The 24,086-nt window shown below is 43.7% G+C and overlaps 1 long non-coding RNA gene across 2 annotated transcripts; it reads right to left on the reverse strand.

Moving 5' to 3' along the window:
• Positions 1 to 21,067: 21,067 nt before the first annotated feature.
• Positions 21,068 to 23,464, reverse strand: LOC120021560. Of its 2 annotated transcripts, none has more exons than XR_005472531.1 (3): positions 23,211 to 23,464; positions 22,780 to 22,923; positions 21,068 to 22,405 (listed from the first exon to the last, which is right to left on the reverse strand). It is a non-coding gene; the product is annotated as an uncharacterized LOC120021560 (long non-coding RNA). The 2 variants fall into 2 exon arrangements; XR_005472530.1 differs by lacking the exon at positions 23,211 to 23,464 and adding an exon at positions 23,128 to 23,166.
• Between the last annotated feature and the right edge of the window lie 622 nt (positions 23,465 to 24,086).

The following is a 24,086-nucleotide window of genomic DNA, read 5'->3' on the forward strand; positions in this document are numbered from 1 at the left end:
GTACAGTATAGAGCTGTAGGGAGGCTGGAGTATCCTCCCTGCTCCAGTACAGTATATAGCTGTAGGGAGGCTGGAGTATCCTCCCTGCTCCAGTACAGTATAGAGCTGTAGGGAGGCTGGAGCATCCTCCCTGCTCCAGTACAGTATAGAGCTGTAGGGAGGCTGGAGTATCCTCCCTGCTCCAGTACAGTATAGAGCTGTAGGGAGGCTGGAGCATCCTCCCTGCTCCAGTACAGTATAGAGCTGTAGGGAGGCTGGAGTATCCTCCCTGCTCCAGTACAGTATAGAGCTGTAGGGAGGCTGGAGCATCCTCCCTGCTCCAGTACAGTATAGAGCTGTAGGGAGGCTGGAGCATCCTCCCTGCTCCAGTACAGTATATAGCTGTAGGGAGGCTGGAGCATCCTTCCTGCCCCAGTACAGTATAGAGGTGTAGGGTGTAACATTAATAATGTAAAAAACAGTTTAATTAAAACTGTTGGCTGGTACTGTCTTCAAATGTGTCCGATTGTGTCAATAGATGGTCCGCCATTTGATGAGTGAGACTTCTGGCTCTATCACTATGGTGAGAACTATACATCTGGAAGAAAATGAGGTACTGTATCTTGTCAATGACTGTGTCCCTAGTGGCATTAAGACTGACAACTACTGTACAAACCTCCAAACAACATTCATTTAAGACATTGGATTGTGTCAGTTCAGGTTCAAGGGAGTCCTATATGTGTCAGATGAAGTACCACAATTCAATTCAGCAGGCTGAATGTGCTTTTAATCCTGAAGCAGATACAGAGAACTTATCCACTCAGGAAATGCTCATAGGAGGCAAGGTGCTTGTTTACTGCATCACAGACATGATGGGAAGGAGGAAAGAGAGAGAGAGAGAGAGAGAGAGAGAGAGAGAGAGAGAGAGAGAGAGAGAGAGAGAGAGAGAGAGAGAGAGAGAGAGAGAGAGAGAGAGAGAGAGAGAGAGAGAGAGAAAGCGAGAGGAGAGAGAGAGAAAGAGAGAGAGAGATAAAGAGAGAGAGAGAGAGATAAAGAGAGCGAGAGAGATAGAGAGAGATAGAGAAAAGAGAGATAGAGAGAGAAGGAGAGGAGAGGAGAGGATAGAGAGAGAAGGAGAGGAGAGAGAGAGAGAGAGAGAGAGAGAGAGAGAGAGAGAGAGAGAGAGAGAGAGAGAGAGAGAGAGAGGAGAGAGAGAGAAGGAGAGGAGAGAGAGAGAGAGAGAGAGAGAGAGGAGAGAGAGAGAGAGAGAGAGAGAGAGAGAAGGAGAGGAGAGAGAAAGCGAGAGAGGAGAGAGAGAATGAGAGAGATAAAGAGAGAAGAGCGATAGAGAGAGAAGAGAGAGAAGAGAGAGAAAGAGAGGGAGGGAGGGAGGGAGGGAGGGAGGGAGGGAGGGAGGGAGGGAGGGAGGGAGGGAGAAGGAGCGAAGGAGGAGGAATCCACCAGAATCACCATGAGAAATGCAAATCTTCCTCTCGACTGTGTGTGACTCGTCCACACTTCCTACCCCTGAGATATTGTTTCTCACAGCCCATCAACTGGGTTAGGCACAAAGCTCAACAATGACTCTAATTATTATCACAACAATGCTAATACTCCTCCTCAGAGAGATGACTTATTCTAAACATTACTTTCTCTACTCGTCACCCACTGTTGGGTTCGTTTTCCACCCACGTTACAGTGAACTCTGTGTGGTGCATCCAACGCGGACAGAGAATTATGACTAGGGAAGGTATATTATTGGAAATTTGAGGAAGTTTACCAGTAAACTACCAGAATGTTAGTATCTTTTAAGGATTTTATGTGATCTATATCTAGTGGCCCTTTTGGGTACTTCAGATTATCAAAGGTGTCTGTAATTATCTCTGGCCCTCTCTCTGGCCTTATCACATGTAATATATATGAAATAATTAAATAAGACGATTTAAAAATTTAACATAGAATGAAAAAGTTGTAAAAGTTTTCTAAATGTATACAACAGGTGGGTCTAATCCTGAATGCTGATTGGTTAAAAGCGCATTCCAGCCATTAAATGCAGATGTTCCATCTGACTGTGTAAATACAGGGCAGTTCTAAATGTATACCATCACCATTAGTGAATACCATTGGTGTTTAATCCCTTATGGAAAAACCACATGAATTTCAAATGTGAAAACATAAAGTGTGAAAAAAAAAGTTTTTAATGTGATCACGTGATCTTATGTGAAGTTAATGTAACAACATGTAAAGCAACATGTGATAACATGAAACTACACACGTGAAAACAAAAAAACAGTTTGACGCCAAAAACAGGTTTTCACATTTCATGTGAAATCATGATTTTCCACATGTGAAATACTTTGGGTTTTTTTGTAACGGATATGAGGGTTTCAGTATGAAATATTAATGTTTTGGCATCAAACTGGTGGCATTTGGGAAAAAGGTAAATTGCACAGGTAATTGAAAATAATGCCTATGTTGATTACATGCTTTTTTCCTTCATTTGGCTATTTTGTCTTGAACCATATGGGCTATCTAATAGAAAGTCATGGACAATATTCAAATATAAATGAACAAAGTTACGATAGATTTCCATAGATTTTCTGTTCATTACCAAAATTACTGAAGATTCCGGTAACTTTGGTAAATTACTCGTAGCTTTGCAACCCTAATTATGACAAAGGGCTGATTCTTAGAAGCACTAAAGAAGCCTGAACATTTGATTCCTCCTGCACTACCTACTGTATTCACAACAAGGAACTAACTACAGTACATGGCGTAATCATTGGTTTTAACACATGGCTTAGTTAGAGGGTAGGTTCGAAGTGGGCACGTTCAAACATAGTCTCAGGTGTGGAACCACAGGTGTGATTTCAAAGCACACCTGAGATACACAGATGGATGGAGAGACTGCTGCCTTTGGGAAATGTAACGTCCATCTGGACTATGCAGCACATCTATGTGATGTGGCTTCTGACAAGTAACAGATGTAGATACTATATATATATGTGGAAATGTGGAAAAAGTAAAAGGGTCTGAATACTTTCCAAATGCACTGTATAAAACACACAAGAGTGTGCAAAGTTGTCATCAAGACAAAGGGTGGCTATTTGAAGAATCTCAAATATAAAATATATTTTGATTTGTTTAACAGTTTTTTGGTTACTACATGATTCCATGTGTGTTATTTCATAGTTTTGATGTCTTCACTATTATTCTACAATGTAGAAAATAGTAAAAAATAAAGAAAAACCCTGGAATGAGTAGGTGTTCTAAAACTTTTGACTGGTACTGTATATATATATATATATATATATATATATATATATATATATACAGTGTATTCGGAAAGTAATCAAACGCCTTGACTTTAACCACATTTTGTTACGTTACAGCCTTATTCTTAAATTGATTAAACATTTTTTTCCATATCAATCTACACACAATACCCCATAATGAGAAAGCAAAAACATGGTTTTAGAATTTTTTGCAAATGTATAAAAAAAAAAAAACGTAAATATTACATTTACATAATTATTCAGACTCTTAACTCTTTGTTGAAGCACCACTGGCAGCAATTACAGCCTTGAGTCTTCTTGGATATATCACTACAAGCATGGCACACCTGTATTTGTGGAGTTTCTCCTACTCTTCTATTTTCAGGTCTCTCCAGAGATGTTCGATCAGGTTCAGGTCCGGACTCTGGCTGTGCCACTCAAGGACATTCAGAGACTTGTCCCAACGCCACTCCTGCGTTGTCTTGGCTGTGTGCTTAGGTTCGTTGTTCTGTTGGAAGGTGAACCTTCGCCCCAGTCTGAGGTCCTGAATGCTCTGGAGCAGTTTTTCATCAAGGATCTCTCTGTACCTTGCTCCGTTCGTCTTTCCCTCAAACCTGACTGGACTCCCAGACCCTGCCGCTGAAAAACATACCCACAGCATGATGCTGTCACCACCATGCTTCACCGTAGGGATGGTGCCAGGTTTCCTCCAGACATGGAGCTCTGGAGCTCTGTCAGAGTGACCATCGGGTTCTTGGTCATGTCCCTGACCAAGGCCCTTCTCCCCCGATTCCTCAGTTTGGCCGGACATCCAGCTCTAGGAAGAGTCTTGGTGGTTCCAAAATTCTTCATTTTAAGAATGTGTTCTTGGGGACCTTCAATGCTGCAGAAATGTTTTGGTACCCTTCCCCAGATCTGTGCCTCGACACAATCCTGTCTTGGAGCTTGATGGACAATTCCTTCAACCTCATGTCTTTGTTTTTGCTCTGACATGCACTGTCAACTGTGGCACCTTATATAGACATGTGTGTGCCTTTCCAAATCATGTCCAATCAATTGAATTTACCACAGGTGGACTCCAATCAAGTTGTAGAAACATCTCAAGGATGATCAATGGAAACAGGATGCCTGAGCTCAATTGGGAGTCTCATAGCAAAGGGTCTGAATACTTATGTAGATAAGGTATTTCCTTTTTTGTATATACACACACAATTTTTGCAAATGTACAGTGGGGCAAAAAAGTATTTAGTCAGCCACCAATTGTGCAAGTTCTCCCACTTAAAAAGATGAGAGAGGCCTGTAATTTTCATCATAGGTACACTTCAACTATGACAGACAAAATGAGAAAAAGAAATCCAGAAAATCACATTGTAGGATTTTTAATGAATTTATTTGCAAATTATGGTGGAAAATAAGTATTTGGTCAATAACAAAAGTTTATCTCAATACTTTGTTATATACCCTTTGTTGGCAATGACAGAGGTCAAACGTTTTCTGTAAGTCTTCACAAGGTTTTCACACACTGTTGCTGGTATTTTGGCCCATTCCTCCATGCAGATCTCCTCTAGAGTAGTGATGTTTTGGGGCTGTTGCTGGGCAACATGGACTTTCAACTCCCTCCAAAGATTTTCTATGGGGTTGAGATCTGGAGACTGGCTAGGCCACTCCAGGACCTTGAAATGCTTCTTACGAAGCCACTCCTTCGTTGCCCGGGCGGTGTGTTTGGGATCATTGTCATGCTGAAAGACCCAGCCACGTTTCATATTCAATGCCCTTGCTGATGGAAGGAGGTTTTCACTCAAAATCTCACGATACATGGCCCCATTCATTCTTTCCTTTACACGGATCAGTCGTCCTGGTCCCTTTGCAGAAAAACAGCCCCAAAGCATGATGTTTCCACCCCCATGCTTCACAGTAGGTATGGTGTTCTTTGGATGCAACTCAGCATTCTTTGTCTTCCAAACACGACGAGTTGTGTTTTTACCAAAAAGTTCTATTTTGGTTTCATCTGACCATATGACATTCTCCCAATCTTCTTCTGGATCATCCAAATGCTCTCTAGCAAACTTCAGACGGGCCTGGACATGTACTGGCTTAAGCAGGGGGACACGTCTGGCACTGCAGGATTTGAGTCCCTGGCGGCGTAGTGTGTTACTGATGGTAGGCTTTGTTACTTTGGTCCCAGCTCTCTGCAGGTCATTCACTAGGTCCCCCCGTGTGGTTCTGGGATTTTTGCTCACCGTTCTTGTGATCATTTTGACCCCACGGGGTGAGATCTTGCGTGGAGCCCCAGATCGAGGGAGATTATCAGTGGTCTTGTATGTCTTCCATTTCCTAATAATTGCTCCCACAGTTGATTTCTTCAAACCAAGCTGCTTACCTATTGCAGATTCAGTCTTCCCAGCCTGGTGCAGGTCTACAATTTTGTTTCTGGTGTCCTTTGACAGCTCTTTGGTCTTGGCCATAGTGGAGTTTGGAGTGTGACTGTTTGAGGTTGTGGACAGGTGTCTTTTATACTGATAACAAGTTCAAACAGGTGCCATTAATACAGGTAATGAGTGGAGGACAGAGGAGCCTCTTAAAGAAGAAGTTACAGGTCTGTGAGAGCCAGAAATCTTGCTTGTTTGTAGGTGACCAAATACTTATTTTCCACCATAATTTGCAAATAAATTCATTAAAAATCCTACAATGTGATTTTCTGGAAAAAAAAATCTCATTTTGTCTGTCATAGTTGAAGTGTACCTATGATGAAAATTACAGGCCTCCCTCATCTTTTTAAGTGGAAGAACTTGCACAATTGGTGGCTGACTAAATACTTTTTTGCCCCACTGTACATTTGCAAAAATTGTGTGTGTGTGTGTGCGAGTGCATGGAATCATCCATAAAATGCCCTGGTACATTATTTAATTTTGTTTTATTTGGCATTGCGGTACATTGCTATCGTCCAAGCTGAATTTAGATTACTTAGCACATACGTCAATTCAACGTCTATTCCACATTGGTTCAAAGTGATACAAAAAAAAGAAGACATGTAAACAATGTTGATTCAACCAGTGTGTGCCCAGTGGGTTGTATCTGTTTGGAGAACTTGGAACTTATGTCAAATGACTGTATGACAGGAGGAAGAAGAGATTAGAGGAAGGAAATTACGTGTCATTGTTTGTTTAGTGCTGTGTGAGGTTAGATTAGGGCTTTCCTAGCCACCGTGCTTCTACACCTGCATTGCTTGCTGTTTGGGGTTTTAGGCTGGGTTTCTTTACAGCACTTTGAGATATCAGCTGATGTAAGAAGGGCTATATAAATACATTTGATTTGATTTGATTTAGACTTGCTAAGAACACAATAGCACACCTCTTACAGTAGTTTGATTGAATATGTGCATTAGAAATGAGGAAGAAAGTTATTTCAAATCAAATCAAAATGTATTTGTCACATGCTCTGAATACAACAAGTGTAGACCTTACTGTGAAATGCTTACTTACAAGCCCTTAACCAACAGTGCAGTTCAAGAAGAGTTGAGAAAATATTTACCAAATAAACACCGCCTATTATATAGGTCTTGGATTGCAGGAAGCTTGGCCCAAGTGATGTACTGGGCCGTATGCACTACCCTCTGTAGCGCCTTACGGTCAGATGCCGAGCAGTTGCCATACCAGGCGGTGATGCAACCAGTCAGGATGCTCTCGATGGTGCAGCTGTAGAACTTTTTGAGGATCTGGGGACCCATGCCAAGTCTTTTCAGTCTCCTGAGGGGGAAAAGGTTTTGTCGTGCACTCTTCACGACTGTCTTGGTGTGTTTGGACCATGATAGTTCATTGGTGATGTGGACACTAAGGAACTTGAAACTCTCGACCCGCTCCACTACAGCCCCCTTGCTGTTAATGGGGATCTGTTCGGCCCACCTTTTCCTGTGTCCACGATCAGCTCCTTTGTCTTGCTCACATTGAGGGAGAGGTTGTTGTCCTGGCATCACACTGCCAGGTCAATAACCTCCTCCATACAGTCTCATCATTTTTGGTGATCAGGCCTACTACTGTTGTGTCGTCAGCAAACTGAAAGATGGTGCTGGAGTCGTGTTTGGCCACGCAGTCGTGGATGAACAGGGAGTACAGGAGGGGACTAAGCACACACCCCTGAGGGGCCCCAGTGTTGAGAATCAGCATAGCAGACGTGTTGTTGCCTACCCTTACCACCTGGGGGTGGCCCATCAGGAAGTCCAGGATCCAGTTGCAGAGGGAGATGTTTAGTCCCTGGGTCCTTAGCTTAGTGATGAGCTTTGAGGGCACTATGGTGTTAAACACTGAGCTGTAGTCAATGAACAGAATTCTCACATAGGTGTTCCTTTTGTCCAGGTGGGAAAGGGCAGTGTGGAATGCGATTGAGGTTGCGTCATCTGTGGATCTGTTGGGGCGGTATTCGAATTGGAGTGGGTCTAGGGTATCCGGGAGGATGCTGTTGATGTGAGCCATGACCAGCCTTTCAAAGCACTTCATGGCTACTGACGTGAGTGCTACGGGGCGGTAATCATTTAGGCAGGTTACCTTTGCTTCCTTGGGCACAGGGACTATGCTGGTCTGCTTGAAACATGTAGGTATTACAGACTCAGTCAGGAAGAGGTCTGTCCTTTCGTATCTATCTTACAAATCATACGGAGGAAGAATCATTAGTGTGGTATTAACTTGCAGGCCCAATTGTTTAATTGTGTTTCAGTCATTTTACAAGATTGAGGACAAGTCATGTTGAAGTGCTTAGGAGGGTCCATGTCTCTGTTAAAATAAGCACAAAGTGCCAAAGCCTGGCTAAACACATGCTTAAAACCCTCTCAACACAATGTGGTGTTTTTACAGTGAGTGGGATTATTGTCTGTGGTAAGAGAGGTTTACTGGTAAACTACTATAGATGACGCCCCGTGTTTTTATCTCAGCAATAATAAGGGATGTATCAATAACTCATGGCTGATTATTTCCACAGAGATACACAATCTATTTCAACTAGAATGATAGCCCATTTTCCTCTTTTCTGCATTAATGATGGATTTAGGTAGCCCTTTCCTGCAGTCGAAGGACCAAATCACCCCCTTGTGGCCTCATGGGTGGAATGTTAGTAATATTTTTCATAATTTCATAATTTCTAAACATACTTTTTTTAACTGCCGAAAATCCGGTGTTTCTATGTCAAACGGTTATGTTATATTTCAGTCTTCTGTGATGTATATAAAGTGTAATGTTGGGGTTCAAACTCAAAATGTAATACATTTCAACTCCGTATCTGACATGATACCGGTGTCTTCTTTATTTATATAAACCCATAACCATGTAGGTGTATACTTTTGCTTCAAAGTAGATTTGTTTAAGATTACCAAGAAACCCACTGCAGTAATTTAACACAGCTGATTGATCTCCTGCAGAATAAATATGTACACTGAGCCACCATTTCCAGTGTGTCAGAGAGGGAAACACACACCAGTCCGATCATTCACCCTGGAATCTGGATCATACTTAGTCTGACTATGGAGATGCAATGTTTACACATGGATTGAAAAGATAATGAGGAACTTACCTGATGCAGATTTTCTACATTCTATATTTCTTTGTGTTTCCCTACCAGTCTGTCCCTTTTCTGATTACTTCTAGATCTTTTTTTTTATGGTGATTGGGTGGTCCTGTTAGAATTGGTGGGATTCTTATCCAATCCTCATGGTCGGTGGCTGTGGCTCCAAGAGACGTCTCTCAGCTCCCACCATGGAGCAGAGAACTCGAACCAGGAACAGGGAAGGCTGAATACCCAGAATCTCCATCCCTATACTCCTCCCCACTGCGGGGTAAAAGAACAAGAGCACCGCTGATAATCCAGGAGGTTTTCTCTGGCAGCAGACAAGAGACTGATAAATGGCTGGGTATCTTCTCTCTCGCTGTAAGAAGGGGTGTCTGTGGTGTTCTAGCTCTGTTCTGTTATCCTGCGCTCGTCTCACCCCACACAAGTTGCAGTGCTCTGCTCACTCCTCCCTGATTGGTGTAGCGGCAGGGCCGGGGGCTCGCCGTGCGTTTGCCGTGGTTGTCATGGTGTCGAGCGGAGTGTGGTCACAGCGGCAGCTGCGGCAGATGCCCTTCTCCAACCCCTCTCCGTCTCTGTCAAAACTGCCAGCTCCTCCCATCCTGCTGTCTGTCTTTCTGTCTGTCCTTACATCAGACTCCCCTCTTTGGCGCTTTGCTTTCTCACTCTCTTTTCTCACGCTCGTCTTTCTCAACCCTCCCTCCCTCTCTCCCTCCTCCTCGTCTATCTGTCTCCCCTCCTTATCACTCCTACACCAGCCTCCTCTCCCCCACTCATTCATCTTCAGTATCTGCTTGTATAGGGGCTGTTGATGTCAGCTCTTCTCTCGCTGCTCCCTAAATTGCAGGTGAAATTAGTCATCCGAAGCTAATCAAGGATCAAGGGATTTTACATGGCTTTACCCCTTCCTGCCTGTCGCCACCAATCCTACAGAGTTTAGTCTATAATTCTGCAGTTCGCCATTTGCATGCATAATCAATACATGAACCTGTATGGAGTGTAATGTAGGCTACCTTGTGTTGCATCTAACCAGACTGTAATTGTGCTACCCTAATTGTGTTAATTGAATGGAGCCCCATGTATTCTGGTGACTCTCCATATGGATCCAGACCCATTGTGGGGATAAATGGAGAACCTTTGGAATGACAATAGGAGAGAGGATATGTGCCGGCGATGTGCTCAGCCTCATGGAAAGCAAGACAGGCGAGCAGAGAGTGAGGGGAGCATTGATTCACTGTGGTGTTCATTTTCCCCAGTCAGATGACATTACCTATACAGGAATGGCTGGCTTGTGGCACTGCAGACGACACACACAGCAGACGACGCACACAGCAGACGACGCACACAGCAGACGACGCACACAGCAGACGACGCACACAGCAGACGACGCACACAGCAGACGACGCACACAGCAGACGACGCACACAGCAGACGACGCACACAGCAGACGACGCACACAGCAGACGACGCACACAGCAGACGACGGACACAGCAGACGACGCACACAGCAGACGACGCACACAGCAGACGACGGACACAGCAGACGACGCACACAGCAGACGACGGACACAGCAGACGACGCACACAGCAGACGACGCACACAGCAGACGACGCACACAGCAGACGACGCACACAGCAGACGACGGACACAGCAGACGACGCACACAGCAGACGACGCACACAGCAGACGACGTACACAGCAGACGACGCACACAGCAGACAACGGACACAGCAGACGACGCACACAGCAGACGACGCACACAGCAGACGACGCACACAGCAGACGACGCACACAGCAGACGAGGCGCTCTAATAAATGCTCTGATACACACACCACACACACACACCTAAACACACACACCACACACAAAATGTATCTAACTACTCACTATGCCCATTTACTAGAAACAATAACAGGCCAACTTAGATTCAGTGTGTCACTGGCATACCAATATCATTCTGAAAAACATGCCCGGTCTTTAATAAGAATGTAAATGTAGCGCCAGCAGGTATTCACAAGATGAAAAGATCTGAGCATGTCCCACACTGCTTCTGTTAAACAAAAATGAAAGAAAAAAAAATATTCGAAAGACTCCATCCAAATCCCCTGATTGATTACCCATATTAACGATTATCATAAAACATCACATAGGGATTATTTGATAGCCTAAATCCTGCTCAGACAATATCCCTGGTTAGTCTGCAATCCAGTCAACCACACCTAATCAATAGAGTGATTAATTTAATTACTTGATGAATTTAGAAAATCCTGTAATTAGAAATTGGCAATGTGGGTTAGTCATCAAGATGCAGCCTGGACTGTGGCTAAACTCTCTTCCCCATAGTGCAGTTTCCTCATCTCTGCTCCTATGATGGCTTGTGGGTCTTGACATCCATAATGTATACGATGGGTCTGTTCTCTAATTTATTCCTACAGAAATAAATCCTGCATGATGTGGCTTTCCATGTTTCTCTTCATTTGTCTGAGGCAGGAAAGAATTGTCTCAGTAAACAAAGAGAGAGGGGGGGGGGGCTTGGTCTTGGTTATTCAAGTTTGATTATTAGATTGTTATTTAAATTAGTCAAAAGACATGGCTCTATATATTGTCAGGAAAAACATCTGAATACAGGTATTTAAATAACCAAATAAAATATTTGGGGCACGAAACAGAAAAGGGACGACAAACAGAAGAGAGAGAGAGCTGCTCAATTCTGAGAGGGTGGGGACAAGTGATCATACTGCCACAATTGGCATATGCTGTCATGGGTGCACAGAAGCTCTCCCTCGTTCTCTCTAGTCTACACTGGTTTAGAGGGGTTGGTGTATCTGGGAATATTAAGCAGCTTGTGGCCAAGAGCAGGGCACATACACAGGTTTTAAGAGGTTAAGATTACACGAGGGAGATTTGTTTGATCAATTATCTTCTTATGTTGGACAAATGTCTATGTTGATTGTGGGCTATTATGGCACAGTCTGTTGGACAAGTTATGTTTGTGTAATATGCCCACGTGTGACTGAGCAATGATATACTTTTAGATAACCATTCCAAACCAATGCACAATGAACAATTTCACAACAGAGAGTGGTATATCCAGGAAGTAAGCGTGGTGATGTAACCATATATAAAATATAAACCTGCTAGGTAGGTCACAACACGCCAAATGGCTAAATGTATGATATTTAAATGATCCCGCAACAACATGAAATACCCGTAGTGCTGTTTCTGGTTTTACTGTAAGTCACAGTCAAAGTCTCTTAAATTGTCATTTGAACTGTGATGTGTACTGGTTACCCAGGTTTCACTCCTGTGTGTACTGACCAAACAGCCCCAGGAGTACAGACGGATACCCAGGAAATGTGGGACGGTAATGACAGAGGGCTGAGGGATCAATAGAGCCATTACACACTGCAGCTAGCCGACAGCAGCACTGTCTCACTCTGATGGCCTCTCAGCACACACACACTACCGAAACAACCGAGGGCTTTCTGAGATCATCAGTATCAAACATAGGTTTCAATATGGTCCTCCCAGGACAACACTGGCCATGTGAGACAGAGGAGGAGAAGATTGATCACTGAGGCCAGGCTCTAATCCCTTGTTTTGGTATGCCTGTGCCCATGTCCTGGTAACCTCCCTGGTAACCTCCCTGGTAACCTAATGTAGCAGTCATAAAATAAACGGCTGAAACTACTGTAGACCCCCCCCCCCCCCCCATGAAGAAATACTACAGTTTACTATATAATACTACAGTACTGGGTGACTTCCGGTCAGGTGACGTAAGAAGACGTGTTTGAGAAAGGTCCCCAATTAAACTTTTATTTTAAAGTCGCTGTTAGTTTTTCTGTTAGATGTATCAATTGGTTATATTCCTTTAATCACTTTTTATGGTACCATGAGCAAGACCAATCCAAAGAGAACTGCTACGACCAACACATTGTCGAAGGCCAAACCAACTACTCGAACACCGAAAATGTCTTCCGCGGCCAGCACTGCTACAGAGTCTGAGGCCTTGTCTATGACCACGCCTGTAGATGAGCTAGCTAAACAGAGAAGTAGCCTAAAAGAGGATATGGCTTCTCTCATCAGAGCCACAACTTGTAGACTTGTTAACGTGCTGCTGTGTGGTTTGTTGCTAACGTTTCTTTGCTACCTGCCAACTTTACGTGTTTTACTTTTTAATTACCGTTTTATATTTTTCCCTCGCTCAACTTTTTTCATTCAACTTTTTCACCACGGACACTTTATGTGGACATGGTTATACACAACCTCCACCAGCCGAAGCTAAGTAGTAACATTAACATTATGCCTTCTAATTGCAGTCGCTGTACTCATTATATACAGGAGAATGATCGCCTTATGGAGAGGATAGCTGTGCTGTAAGCCCAGCTTCAGACACAATCGTTAGGCAAGGGTCATTTCAGTGTAGGAAAGGATGAAATAGCGTCTGTGCCACCAGTAAGTACAGATAGTAGTATAAATCCCCTTGCACGGTCCTTGCAGCCGGACAATTTTCTCATGGCTTCTGGAAGGAAATGCTGTAGGAATGCTCAACCGGACATAAACTTTCAACCGGTTCTCCCCATTAAGCAATGAGTCAGAGTCAGAGTCCGTGTCTTCTCTGGTCTCTCCTCTTCCCATTACGGGTCTGAGACGCTGAAGCCTCCCACCATTAGCTCTGACAAATTGAAAACCCTAGCCATTGGCGACTCCATTACCCGCAGTATTAGACTTAAAACTAATCATCCAGCGATCATACACTGTTTACCAGGGGGCAGGGCTACCAACGTTAAGGCTAATCTGAAGATGGTGCTGGCTAAGGCTAAAACTGGCGAGTGTAGAGAGTATAGGGATATTGTTATCCACGTCTGCACCAACGATGTTAGGATGAAACAGTCAGAGGTCACCAAGCGCAACATAGCTTCAGCGTGTAAATCAGCTGGAAAGATGTGTCGGCATTTGAGTAACTGTCTCTGGCCCCCTCCCAGTTAGGGGGAGTGATGAGCTCTACAGCAGGGTCTCACAACTCAATCACTGGTTGAAAACAGTTTTCTGCCCCTCCCAAAATATAGAATTTGTAGATAATTGGCCCTCTTTCTGGGACTCACCCACAAACAGGACCTAGCCTGGCCTGCTGAGGAGTGACGGATTCCATCCTAGCTGGAGGGGTGCTCTCATCTTATCTATGAAAATAGACAGGGCTCTAACTCCTCTAGATCCACAATGAGATAGGGTGCAGGCCAGGCAGCAGGCTGTTAGCCACCCTGCCAGCTTACTGGAGTCTGCCACTAGCATAGTCAGTGTAGTCAGCTCAGCTATCCCTATTGAGACCGTGTCTGTGCCACGATCTACAGTTGAAGTCGGAAATTTACATACACCTTAGCCAAATCCATTTAAACTCAGTTTTTCGCAATTCCTGACATTTAATCCCAGTAAAAATGCCCCGTTTTAGGTCAGTTAGGATCATCACTTTATTTTAAGAATGTGAAATGTCAGAATTATAGTACAGAGAATTATTTATTTCAGCTTTTATTTCTTTCATCACATTCCCAGTGGGTCAGATGTTTACATACACTCAATTAGTATTTGGTAGCATTGCCTTTAAATTGTTTAACTTGGGTCAAATGTTTTGGGTAGCCTTCCACAAGCTTCCCACTGTTACATTCGTTTAAAGATGGATTGGACCAAGGTGCAGCGTGGTAGGCGAACATCTTACTTTTATTTAAAATGAACACCAAAAACCAACAAAATACAAAACGAACGTAAAGTTCTGCAGGCTATACAGCAACTAACAAAATCAAGATCCCACAAACTAAGGTGGAAAACAGGCTGCCTAAGTATGATCCCCAATCAGAGACAACGATAGACAGCTGCCTCTGATTGGGAACCATACCAGGCCAACAAAGAAATAGAACACATAGATTGCCCACCTTAGTCACACCCTGACCTAACCAAAATAGAGAATAAAAGGGATCTCTAAGGTCAGGGCGTGACACCCACAATAAGTTGGATGAATTTTGGCCCATTCCTCCTGACAGAGCTGGTGTAACTGAGTCAGGTTTGTAGGCCTGTTTGCTCGCACACGTTTTTTCAGTTCTGCCCACAAATGTTCTATAGGATTGAGGTTAGGGCTTTGTGATTGCCACTCCAATACCTTGACTTTGTTGTCCAGAATGACAAGTCTGAAAAAACTCAACAGTGAATACTATAGTATTTAAGAAGTAAAATGGCGCTGACAGAGATGGTCGCCTCACTTCAGGTCCTTAGGAAACTATGCAGTTATTTGTTATTTTAGGTATTATTTCCTACATTGTTAGCCCAGGAAATCTCAAGTGTTATTACATACAGCCGGGAAGAACTATTGGACATAAAAGCGATGACCAATATTACAATCAGGAATACGTCTTTCCCGAAGTGGATCCTTTGTTCGGACCTCCACCCTGGACATGGGATCTTAATCCAGAGGCCGACCCAAAACAACGCGGTCGCTGCAGGAGAAGCAGACGGAGCGGCCTACTGGTCAGACTCAGAAGGCGAGCACACCATCCACTGCTCCCGAGCATATTACTCGCCAATGTCCAATCTCTAGATAACAAGGTGGACAAAATTAGGGCACAAGTTGCCTTCCAGAGAGACATCAGAGATTGTAACATTCTCTGTTTCACGGAAACATGTCTCACTCGGGATATGTTGTCAGAGTCGGTACAGCCACCCAGTTTCTTCATGCATCGCGCCGACAGAAACAATCATCTCTCTGGTAAGAAGAAGGGTGGGGGTGTATGCCTTATGATTAACGACTCATGGTGTAATCACAACAACATACAGGAACTTAAATCCTTTTGTTCACCTGACCTAGAATTCCTTACAAATTCTTTCTTTATTTAATTTAACTAGGCAAGTCAGTTAAGCACAAATTCTTATTTTCAATGACGGCCTAGGAACAGTGGGTTAACTGCCTTGTTCAGGGGCAGAATGACAAGTTTGTACCTTGTCAGCTCGGGGATTCGAACTTGCAACCTTTCGGTTACTAGCCCAACGCTCTAACCACTAGGCTATCCTGCCTCCCCGGCAGTAGCCGACCGCATTATTATCATTATCAAATGCCGACCGTATTATCATCCAAGAGAATTCTCTTCGATTATAGTCACAGCCGTGTATATCCCCCCCAAGCAGATACCTCGTCGGCCCTGAAAGAACTTCACTATGTAAACTGGAAAAATCCGACCATGACTCCATTTTGTTGCTCCCAGTCTATAGACAGAAACTAAAACAGGAAATGCCCATGCTCATGTCTGTCCAACGCTGGTCTGACCAATCAGATTCCACGCTCCAGGATTTGATCACGTGGACTGGGATATGTTCCGGATAGTCTCAGACACCAACATTGATGTATACGCTGACTCGGTGAGCGAGTTTATTAGCAAGTGCATCGCAGATGTCGTACCCACTGTGACTATTAAAACATTTCCTAACCAGAAACCGTGGATTGATGGCAGCATTCGCGCAAAACTGAACGCTCGAACCACTGCTTTTAATCATGGCAAGGCGACTGGAAACATGACCGAATACAAAACAGTGCAGCTATTCCCTCCGTAAGGCAATCAAACAAGCTAAGTGCCAGTATAGAGACAAAGTAGAGTCGCAATTCAGCGGTTCAAACACGAGACGTATGTGGCAGGGTCTACAGTCAATCATGGATTGAAAAAAGAAAAAAAGAAAACCAGCCCTGTCACGGACATCAACGTCTTGCTCCCAGACAAATTAAACAACTTCTTTGCTTGCTTTGAGGACAATACAGTGCCACCGACGCGAACCGCTACCAAGGACTGTGGGCTCTCCTTCTCCGTGGCCAACGTGAGTAAAACATTTAAACGTGTTAACCCTCGCAAAGCTGCCGGCCCAGACGGCATCCCTAGCCGCGTCCTCAGAGCATGCGCAGACCAGCTGGCTGGTGTGTTTACGGACATATTCAATCAATCCCTATCCCAGTCTGTTGTCCACACATGCTTCAAGATGGACACCATTGTTCCTGTTTCCAAGAACGCTAAGGTAACTGAACTAAATTACTATCGCCCCGTTGCCCTCACTTCTGTCATCATGAAGTGCTTTGAGAGACTAGGCAAGGAGCATATCACCTCCACCCCACCTGATACCCTAGACCCACTCCAATTTGCTTACCACCCTAATAGGTCCACTGACGATGCAATCGCCATCACTCTGCACACTGCCCTATCCCATCTGGACAAGAGGAATACCTATGTAAGAATGCTGTTCATTGACTACAGCTCAGCATTTAATACCATAGTACCCGCCAAACTCGTCATTAAGCTCGAAACCCTGGGTCTCGACCCTGCCCTATGTAACTGGGTCCTGGACTTTCTGACGGGCCGCCCCTAGGTGGTGAAGGTAGGAAACATCTCCACCCCGCTGATCCTCAACACTGGGGCCCCTCAAGGGTGCGTTCTCAGCCCTCTCCTGTACTCTCTGTTCACCCATGACTGCGTGACCATGCACGCCTCCAACTCAATCATCAAGTTTGCAGACGACACTACAGTGGTAGGCTTGATTACCATTAATGAAGAGACGGCCTACAGGGAGGAAGTGAGGGCCCTCGGAATGTGGTGTCAGGAAAATAACCTCTCACTCAACATCAACAAAACAAAGGAGATGATCGTGGACTTCAGGAAACAGTAGACGGAGCACCCCCCCCCATCCACATCAACGGGACAGTAGTGGAGTAGGTAGAAAGTTTTAAGTTCCTCGGCGTACAGTCGGACTCACAAGGGACTGTACACATCACGGACAAACTGAAATGGTCCACCCACACAGCCAGCCTGGTGAAGAAGGCGCAACAGTGCCTCTTCAATCTCAGGAGGCTTAAGAAATTTGGCTTGTCACCTAAAACACTCGAACTTTTACAGATGCACAATCGAGAATTTCCTGTCGGGCTGCATCACCGCCTGGTACGGCAACTGCACCGCCCTCAACCGCAAAGCTCTCCAGAGGGTAGTGCGGTCTGCACAACGCCAGGGGCAAACTACCTGCCCTCCAGGACACCTACACCACCCGATGTCACAGGAAGGCCAAAAAGATCATCAAGGACAACAACCACCCGAGCCACTGCTTGTTCACCCCGCTATCATCCAGAAGGCGAGGTCAGTACAGGTGCATCAAAGCTGGGACCGAGAGACTGAAAAACAGCTTCAATCTCAAGGTCATCAGACTGTTATTAAACAGCCATCACTAACATAGAGAGGCAACGGCCCTGAGCACACAGCCAAGACAGCGCAGGAGTGGCTTCGTGACACTGAATGTACACTGAATGTACTTGAGTGGTCCAGCCAGGGCCCGGACTTGAACATCTCTGAAGAGACCTGAAAATAGCTGTGCAGCGACCCTCCTTATCCAACCTGACAGAGCTTGAGAGGATCTGCAGAGAAGAATGGGAGAAACTCCCCAAATACAGGTGTGCCAAGCTTGTAGCGTCATACCCAAGAAGGCTGTAATCGCTGCCAAAGGGGCTTCAACAAAGTACTGAGTAAAGGGCCTGAATACTTAGGTAAATTTAAAATTGTAGTTTTGTATAAATTTGCAAAAAAATCTAAAAACCTACATTTGCTTTGTCATTATGGGTAGATTGGTGTGGGAAAAATAACAATTTCATCCATTTTAGAATAAGGCTGTAACGTAACAAAATGTGGAAAAAGTCAAGGGGTCTGAATACTTTCTGCATGCTCTGCATGTGTATTACACCTCCCATCGGGAGGGAGAGACCCATTTTGGCTGGTGTTGCAGTAAAATGGTTTTCATATCACAAGCACAATTCTGTAGGCACACACTGCGAAAAAAAGCCTAGTCAAATTATCTTCTGAGCAAATCAATTGTGAGATTGTGGTTTTTCTGTCCCCACCCGTTTCCCCTCTCAAATACAAATGTTATTTGGCTGCAATGATGGATTATGGCATTAATCTGAATATTTAACGCACTGTGACTTTTGAGCGTCACAGACAATGGGTTTTTATGTTGGATTGTTCTCATCACAAAATGGAAACAATGATATCAAGGGGAACAGAATGATTTCCAACCTCACAGTGAGTCCATGCAAATGGATCCAGCATACCTTAATATTCTGACAGAGTGTACAGTATGGCCTCTATACAGAGAGAGCAGAGAATATCACCGGCCTTATTTTCATGAACCTTCCTTCCAGCATAAAACATATATCTCTGTCATAGGTAAGGAAGTCCTATCATATTCCTATCAAATAGACTTTCTTCCCTGCTGCATAAAAATATTAATTTTCCGATTTCTATCTGGTAAAATATTACATTTGCACCATGGCTCTGTGGTGGAGAATCCAAACGGCACAATCCAAACGGCACAAACAGTTTGTGCATCAGAACATAGGAGACATTTACAGCAGAGGTGATAAGTCAACCCATTAGATTACGTGGTCACATTCTATGGCCTGGATTAAACAGGACCTTTTATTAATGCAGTAAGTACAAAAAGCCTTGGGAATAACCCAGATCTGTGGTGCAAAGAAAGTAACAGGGATATGTGTAATCACAGGGGTAACAGAGATAGGGGTAATCACAGGGGTAACAGAGATAGGTGTAATCACAGGGGTAGCAGAGATAGGTGGCATCACATGGGTAACAGAGATAGGAGTAATCACAGGGGTAACAGAGATAGGGGTAATCACAGGGGTAACAGAGATAGGTGTAATCACAGGGGTAACAGAGATAGGTGAAATCACAGGGGTAACAGAGATAGGTGTAATCACAGGGGTAGCAGAGATAGGTGGCATCACATCGGTAACAGAGATAGGTGTAATCACAGGGGTAGCAGAGATAGGTGGCATCACATGGGTAACAGAGATAGGTGTAATCACAGGGGTAACAGAGATAGGTGTAATCACAGGGGTAACAGAGATAGGTGTAATCACAGGGGTAACAGAGATAGGTGTAATCACAGGGGTAACAGAGATAGGTGTAATCATATGGGTAACAGAGATAGGTGTAATCACAGGGGTAACAAAGATAGGTGTAATCACAGGGGTAACAAAGCTAGGTGTAATCACAGGGGTAGCATATATAGGTGTAATCACAGGGGTAACAGAGATAGGTGTAATTACAGGGGTAACAGAGATAGGTGTAATCACAGGGGTAACATATATAGGTGTAATCACAGGGGTAACAGAGATAGGTGTAATCCCAGGGGTAGCAGAGATAGGTGTAATCCCAGGGGTAGCAGAGATAGGTGTAATCACAGGGGTAACAGAGATAGGTGGCATCACATGGGTAACAGAGATGTGTGTAATCACAGGGGTAACAGAGATATGTGTAATCACAGGGGTAACAGATAGGTGTCATCACAGGAGTAAGAGATAGGTGTCATCACAGGGGTAACAGATAGGTGTCATCACAGGGGTAACAGATAGGTGTCATCACAGGGGTAACAGATAGGTGTCATCACAGGGGTAACAGATAGGTGTCATCACAGGGGTAACATATATAGGTGTAATAACAGGGGTAACAGATAGGTGTCATCACAGGGGTAACAGATAGGTGTCATCACAGGGGTAACAGATAGGTGTCATCACAGGGGTAACAGATAGGTGTCATCACAGGGGTAACTGATAGGTGTCATCACAGGGGTAACAGTAGGAGTAGAAGTTGGTTATTCCACTGTTACTGTTAAGTCTGTGTCCATTAATTGTGACTACATCTTGACATTTTAACTGAATAAATTCAAAATAATGAATAAACTCTCTATCCAGATGGGAAAACAGAGCATATAATATTACAGTATCACACCAATCTCTGCCTTTCATTTAATTGATTTGCTGTTAAATTGTGGTCAAATAAACAGGAGCTTTCAGAGGTGAGCTATAGCAGTGTACAATGGATGGGCCAATGAATCCCCCTCTGCTCTACATCCCCAATTCACCAGGGGGAATTGTAAGCCTGTCAAAGCATCTCTCTCTCACTCACTCTTTCCACCACCCACAGAGAGAGTGAGAGAGCAAGAAGAGAGAGAGAGAGAGAGAGAGAGAGAGAGAGAGAGAGAGAGAGAGAGAGAGAGAGAGAGAGAGAGAGAGAGAGAGAGAGGGAGAGAGAGAGAGAGAGAGAGAGAGAGAGCTCCCTCTGCTGGAACCTAGTTGCTTTACTTCACATTGAAAACCTTGTGTAGATTCATATGATCAACAAAACCATGTTTACTGAGTGAAACAAACATGCTTTCTTACTACAGTGGAAAAGTATTTTATTTGATCTATCCAAGAATATGGTTTGAATCTGTCCCAAAGTTCAAACTTGGTGGACAGTTGCTGTATGTGTATTTAGGATACGCTGAGTTAAATGATGACCATCATGTCTTCACGCTGACTATATCAGACCACCAGTTTGTCTGCTGACAACGGAGAAAAAAAGGGGTTTGAAGAATTTTAACAGTCAACTTAAAAACAGAGAGAAACCTAATTCAATACAGTGGTCACATTACCTAACATCCATTTACTGTACTTCCGGTTAGGATCACATTCAGATGTTCAATGCAACACATATCTAAGCATAGTCACTTTACCCCCACCTACATGTACAAATGACCTCGACTAACCTGCACCCCCACACATTGATTCAGTACCGGTATCCCCATAGCCTTGTTATTGTTATGTCATTTTATTTTGTTACTTTAGTTTATTTAGTAAATATTTTCTTAACTCTATTTCTTGACTGCATTGTTGGTTAAGGGCTTGTAAAGTAAGCATTTGACTGTTGTATTCGGCGCATGTGACAAGTACAATTTGATTTGATTGTTGTCCATTAAATACATTGCTTTCTGACATGATAAAGGAGGGATAACATTTGACTTATGTAACATACATTTACTGTAGAAAAAATAATAAACATAACACAAAATATAACAGTGTTGAACTGTGCTGTAGCTATATAATGTAATACGTAAAGCTTTTATTTACGCATATACTGTAAATAGAAGGATCATTTTTTTAAACTAGTTGACAACACAACAGATCCTGTGTGAAATTGTGTAAAGCTTGTCTCAGGCCAGTGGCTGGAATGTTAGAGTTGTTGTAGTGCATAGAGACCTTTGATTGTGTACTGACTCATTAAGTTCAGTGGCTGGACATTAGACCTATTGACCAGGGGTGTATTCATTAGACAAAGACCATAGCAAAATGTTGCAAAATGTTTTGCAACGGTAACCGTTTGCTCCAAACCAGAAAACGTTTTGCAAAAACAAAACAAAAATTCTATTGGACAAATTCAGGTAGGTCCCTCCCCTTTTCATTACATTTGGTTCCATTGGGTTCTTAGTGAATACACCCCAGACATAGAAAACATGGTCAAAACAAGATCAGAGGTTAACACAAATTAACAATGTAGTTTTAGAGGTTTGTAGATGTTAATGCATTTTTGGGGAATTTGAATTTACAAACCTCTTCTGCCCCATCCCTACAAACTAACTCAGGATGCAGATGTTCGGTTGAGGAGGGCTCTTCTAGTCCACTCATAAGCCAGGAATAGAGCTCAGTTGAAGGGGAAGTGGGGGTTAGACCAGAATACAAAGCAGGCACACCTGGAACAGAGGCAATACACCATCAAGCACATCATGCATACATAAAATCCCATACATGTGAAATCTAAAGGGGCTCAAACTAGAAAGCTGTGACAGACAAAGCTATTACTATCACAAACTAAATAGCTCATACTGCTAAACCGTATCACATTAAATGTGGGGACAATCCTAATCTTCTGTAGATAATGAGTTAATTAATTTCTGTTATCTGGAAAACAAAGCTGCCAACATGAAAGGAAATGATTGGGCGATAAATCAATCAGACGTTTACTGATTAACACTACATTTGAGATTCACAGAATGCACCTAGTTTAGAAGACCTTGGATAAACTGTAGAATCAGATTATTAAAAATAATGTGGAGGAAAATGTCACCTTCTGTCCTTATGATACCGATCAGTGTTCTGAGAAACCCAGCCTGCTTGCCTGACATGGAGTGAACCTAGATTCTGGATTTGACACTGCCAACCAAAATCCACTCCCCCACAACTCCCCCACTGATTAAGAGTGGGACAGCATCTATCAAAGACAAAAACAAATAACACACATACGATCAGTTGTGTGAAGCTGTACCAGTACCACAGACTAGATCTATATCATCTGGAGTTTGCTGAATAGCTACATGAGAAGTTGAATCCCTACAGTGGAGTCCTAGGAAGACTAGCTGTCGTCATAACAATTCTAATAAAATAAAACAGGTAATCAAATAAGGGCTGGACTCACCCAAGTCAACATTGGACTGGCCAGGGTTCTGCAGATCCCATACCCCCCCCCCCCCCTAAAAAAAATGCATAGTATCCAGGCACCTCTCAGAGCCAGGTGCTGGTCATTCCCTGGAAGAGGCCTTGAGGACCATCCATCCTCAATATGTCCCTCAACACTGACCAGGTGGAACTGGGAGAAAGAAAGACAGGGGATAGTGCACTAGAATACAGTCAAACACACAACCTATTACCTATTACCTATTTCTAGTGGATTATATACTGAACAAAAATATAAATGCAACATACAACAATTTCAACAATTTTACTGAGTTGCAGTTCATATACGGAAATCAGTCAATTGAAATAAATAAATGAGGCCCTAATTCTATGGATTTCACATGACTGGGCAGGAGCGCAGCCAGGGGTGGGCCTGGGAGGGCATAGGCCCACCCACTTGGGAGCTAGGCCCAGCCAATCAGAATGAGACTTTCCACACCAAAGGGCTTTATTACAGACATAAATACTCTTCGGTTTCATCAGCTGTCTGGGTGGCTGGTCTCAGACGATCCCACAGGTGAAGAAGCCCGGATGTGGAGGTCCTGAGCTGGCGTGGTTACACGTGGTCTGCGGTTGTGAGGCCGGTTGGACGTACTGCAAAATAATCTAAAACATTGGAGGTGGCTTATGGTAGAGAAATTAACATTAAATTCTCTGGCAACAGCTCTGGTGTACATTCCTGCAGTCAGCATGCCAATTGCACGCTCCCTCAAAACTTGAGCAATCTATGGCATTGTGTTGCGTGACAAAACTGCACATTTTAGCGTGGCCTTTTATTGTCCCCAGCACAAGGTGCACCTGTGTAATGATCATGCTTTTTAATCAGTTTCTTGATATGCCACACCTGTCAGGTGGATGGATTATCTTGGCAAAAGAGAAATGCTCACTAACAGGGATGTAAACACATTTGTGTACACAATT

Source organism: Salvelinus namaycush, chromosome 26, assembly GCF_016432855.1.
Source record: "Salvelinus namaycush isolate Seneca chromosome 26, SaNama_1.0, whole genome shotgun sequence".
In the NCBI taxonomy this organism is placed as follows: Eukaryota; Metazoa; Chordata; class Actinopteri; order Salmoniformes; family Salmonidae; genus Salvelinus; species Salvelinus namaycush.